Source organism: Crinia signifera, chromosome 12 (genome assembly GCF_055691185.1).
Source record: "Crinia signifera chromosome 12, ASM5569118v1, whole genome shotgun sequence".
NCBI lineage: Eukaryota > Metazoa > Chordata > Amphibia > Anura > Myobatrachidae > Crinia > Crinia signifera.
In genome coordinates, this window is record NC_139228.1 from 65,807,733 (window position 1) to 65,812,873 (window position 5,141).

Below are 5,141 nucleotides of genomic sequence, written 5' to 3' on the forward strand. Positions count from 1 at the left end.
CAACGGTACTGTGGCTGGCTTGTTTTTTTTTTTTTTTGGGGGGGGGGGGGGGGGGGGCGTCTATATTGTCAGTCCCGGGCCCCACAATGTCTATTGGCAGGTCTGCCTCTGTCACATGCAGCCCTGTCCTCACTAATTTATCTCTCATCTCCTGATACACTCTGTGCTGCTGGGGACCCTGCTCCTCCCACTATATAACGCTCAGTCTGTGGCTTCCTGCTGTCTCCATTACACTTCTCACATCATGTCACTACCTCTGTCACATGCAGCCCTGTCCTCACTGATACATCCCTCATCTCATGTTACACTCTGTGCTGCTGGGGACCATGCTCCTTCCACTATATATCTCTCAGTTTGTGGCTTCCTGCTGCCTCCATTCTCCTCCTCACATCCTGTCACTTCCACTGTCACTTGCAGCCCTATCCTTACTAACACATCACTCATCTCCTGTTACACTCTGTGCTGCTGGGGACCCTGCTCCTCCCACTATATCTCTCAGTGTGTGGCCTCCTGCTGCCTCCATTCCCCTCCTCACATCATGTCACTGCCCCTGTCACATGCAGCCCTGTCCTTAGTGTCAAATCATTCATATCCTGCCTACCATCCTGTCTACACATTTATCTCCTGAAACACTCTGTGCTGGAATGAGCTTTCACTGCGTCTGACCACAGTTTACGCTCTTTGTGTTTTCTTCATGAGCTATAAGATGCCACCACAAAGACGGCGAAGAAGATACTTAAAATGTGTGCAAAAGTCCTTTCATTCTAACAAAAATTTTGCTATAATTGCGTTGTTTGTACTTTATAAAGTGTCACTACCACAACACGTCATTATCACTTCCCAGAACTTGCCACAGTACACAAAGCTATTGTTAGACAATTCCACAAACTTGTTTTGATGCTAATCTCAACTTTCTATAAATACAGTTTACCCACAACAATATTTGCTGTTCAAGAAGCTTTGAGTCGTTTGTGTATTTTAATCTTAAAAATATAACCATAGGCATTAAAATTGCACGTTAGGTCTACTTGTGTTGTCCTGTAAGTCGTTCCCATTATTTTCAAGTTGCCAAATTATGCAGCCGCGCACTTTCTAATGTGCAACGCGAAACAGTCGATACTCTTACTCCGGAGACGCTGACAAATTAAGTGATTTCATGGCATGGAGTAATCAGATAATTATTATTCTGTTTATGAAAGAATAATTGAATTTCAGGGTTAAAGGGAAAAAAAATTAGATCTTGCGAAACATTGTGAAGGGAAATTCTAGGTCACATACTGTTCTCGTGTTATTAAGTACGACACCTTCTGCGTTATCATTGCGGCATTTGTATGAAATAAAACAATCAATCCTCTTAACTACTGTACAAATTAATAGGCACAATGCGTATGCGTGTGTTGGGTTATTGTCTCCGATGCTAAGTCTGGTTTAGTGGAACGGGATAATACTTTCGTCTTAAATAAAAAAAAAATAATATGCTTATACCTGATTTATTGGAGTTATATTTAGATAAGTTAGCAGGCACCTGGAAAATGCACTAATTTGTATAATATTATGTTATTATTTAAATCCTCACTGTACTTAGTGAAGTCATTTGAATTATTAAAGTAGTAATTTGCCTCTGTACAGTAGGATCATTTATTTCAATAGGCAGTATTTATCGGTCCCACGGCTGTACATATTATATATAAATATATTTATAATAGGGATAAATACGAGGACCGGCGGCCTGTATGTTGGCGGTCAGTATTACAATATAGGAAATCCTAACAGGGGTCATGTACGTATACTTAGTCACCCCCTAACCCCATAAACCTTACCCTACCTTCTAGCAGCATTACCCTAATCCTCCCCTCTCACCCCCTAACCCTCCCCACTAGTGCCTAACCCTAACTTCCGCACCTTGTTGTCTTAACCTAACCCATCCACCCCCTCATCCTGACTCCCCAATAGTGCCTAAACCGACCCCCCTTCCCTGGCCTGACCCAACCAGGATTCAATCTGTTGGCATTTCGGCATTAGCATTCTGAAGTTCCAGCGCCAGCTGAAGGCAGTTGGGACTCTGGTGCAAACATCCTTGCAGTGGTGAACATCTGGCCAATCAGGGAAGAGGGCGGACTTAGTAATGGAGGCAGAGCTAAGCTCCGTTCCCCATGCTGAGCGGAAAAATACCCATTGCTGTCTCACAGCCATCCATGATGGAGATCCATCAGATCAATTCCAGGGTTGACAAAACCATGGACCATCGGTGGCCAATGGCCAACCTTAGTGACCAACTTCACAGTCTTTGGAAGTATACATTTTGCAGTCCCCATAATGACCCCTGCTTGCTGCATTCAAGTATAGGTACATTTTGGTCACGGGAATCACCCGTCACAGGTACTCAATGTCCGTCATCATCATGAAGATGAACTGGACGTACGTGCCAAAAGAAAGTCGTTTATCTTTTCTTTCAGCACTGAATCTACCATACCACAGCTCAAACTCGGTCCTCAGGACCCCACGCAGTGCATGGTTTTGCAGGTCTCCTCACAGAATCACAAGTGAAATAATTATCTCCACCTGTGCATCTTTAAAAATGGGTCAATGAGTAATGAATGCACCTGTGCACCTGGAAAATGTAAAATTTGTGGGGTCCTGAAGACCGAGTTCGAGAATCCCTGTACCATACTATAAAATGCTTCATTCAACAGGACAGTTGCTCCCGCGTGGCAACATAAAATTCACCTGCGATGACACCTGTCCTCGATAGTGGGGAGGGGGGGGGGGGAATAATAAAAAAAAACATACTATCCCTTTATAATAATATCTAAATCAGCACGATTCTCCAGCGGGGGGGAACATATCTCATCCGTGCCAGGTACAGAACACTGCTGATGAGATAAACAGCCTTCATTATCCTGTATTCTCATTAAGGAAAATGTAGGTCCACCGCCACTCACTGTCTTAAGTCATTTCAAAGAACTATGTTTAATAAGAGTTGAGTTTTCACAGCCCTGAGCAGAACATTAATTTAGAGCTGGATGTAAATCCAATTCACATTTAAACAAACAGGATGGAAAAATAACACTTAATGACAGTTGGACTCTCTCTAGGCAGAAAGATAGTCAGTATAATTTCCCTTACATATCTCAGCCTCCCGCCGTAGCAGGACAGTGCAACGCATTAGGGGAACAGTGACGAGTCTAGGTCAACGGAGACGCAGGGACTGCTGAACTGCATTATCTTCACAGATTAAAACACTGTGTATCTATATGTATATATGTATATTTATAAATATATATGTATTATATTAATATATATAATATTACTAGTGTTATATATTGATTTTTAAATGTTAGTATATGTGTGCTCTATCCCTGGAAGTACAACATCAACCATCGATTTTAAATTGATCAGCATTGGCAATTAAAAAAAAAAAAAAAAAAAACCCAACGATCACCATCAAGCATTATTACTAATACCCCTTTCACACCAGAAAATGCAGGGACCCACCCGGGAATATAGCGCAGGATTCATGCCGGGCCATTCCCGGGTTGGCCCCTTTCACACCAGAAAAGTCCCTGCATTTTCTGGTGTGTAAAGGAGGCCGGCAGGAGGTGGGGAGGAGGCGGGCAGTCGACGGGATGGCGGTGGAGGCGCGCAGGAGGTGTGTAGAATACTCATCCCGGTTGCTGGTCCTCCGTGCAGGCCAGGGATCCACACGGGCGGCGGGTACGCAACGGTATCCAATGCGCATGGCGCATGTATCAGACATGGATTTCCGGTGTGTGTCTGCCGCATGCGCCATGCGCATTGGATACCGTTGCGCACACGGGTAGGCTCTTTGAATACTGGCTCAATATATGGGTATATAAACCCAGGACAGGGCGGCTTACCAGTGGGTATCTGACAGCAGTAGCAGATAAACCTCAAAACTGGTGGCCCCTATTTGACTTGTTTTTGACCGTGACTTTGCTGAGATTCTCCTTGATAAAGATCCACCGAGCGGGATCGAAATGTCGGAGGAGGTATTCTTTTGGCCTTTTTTTTAAAGCATCACTTGGTATGTTTTTCTCTTGTCTTCTTTTTGAATTAATACAATTTTTTTTTTACAGATTGGAGAGTGCTCCTTGATTCCCTACTCAGGGAATTTGGTTTGTGTACATTTGGCACACTTCGGTGTGCCAAATGGGGCACCCCATACAATTTGTCTCCAGGTGTGTGCGAGTGCAGGTACCAATATCTTTATATATATATTCACAAGAATTATGACCACGCAATTTTCATCAAGATCTTTCGAGTTTAATGCTCGTCATCAGCTCGTCATTAAACTCGAAAGATCTTGATGAAAATTGCGTGGTCATAATTCTTGTGAAAGACGTCCGAGTGCCGCCTAAAACAACCCTATATGTGCCACCCCTCGTTTGGGGTACGGCTGAGGAAGGCACCTGGTGCAGCATACAGCAATTTCAAGCAAAGGGAGTGCTGGCTTTTTTCCCTGCATATATATATATATATATATATATATATATATATATGTGGGTAAAACCTCAAGAACATTTAAAGAGCGTATGGCCGCCCTCCGATCATCGATCAAATTGGCACTTGAAGGTGCTGTATGCGACCAACCTGTGCCCCGCCACTTTAAAGAACATGAACATACCCTCCCGTCACTCAGATATTGGATGTTGGAGCAGGTATCCCCCCCGAAGAGAGGAGGTGACCGACACAAGCTGCTGCTGCAGCGGGAAGCATCTTGGATATACAGACTTAACACCATCGCTCCCGCTGGACTTAACGAATATCTCTCGCTGAGTTGCTTTCTATAAGCATCCACCCAGCACCCCCCATCTAAGTATCTGCTGTTGCCCTCTTGCACAGCACACCCATTGTCTGATTATTGATTTTGCATCTGCGGTGGTGCATTTACCCTGCTCTCTTTATCCCTGATTACTAGTTATTATGATGCATTTACTCTGCCATTTTTGCCTTGCTATCATTATGCCGTTATTTCAGTTGATGCATATTGTTTCTATACAGTCTATGTTATGCATTCTGTTCATTGTTCTTACATCATTGCCTCATTGTATGTATATGTCTATTGAATATATTCATTCCCTAATGTGGTTCCTCCTCTTCACTCATTTTTGTTGTTTCAG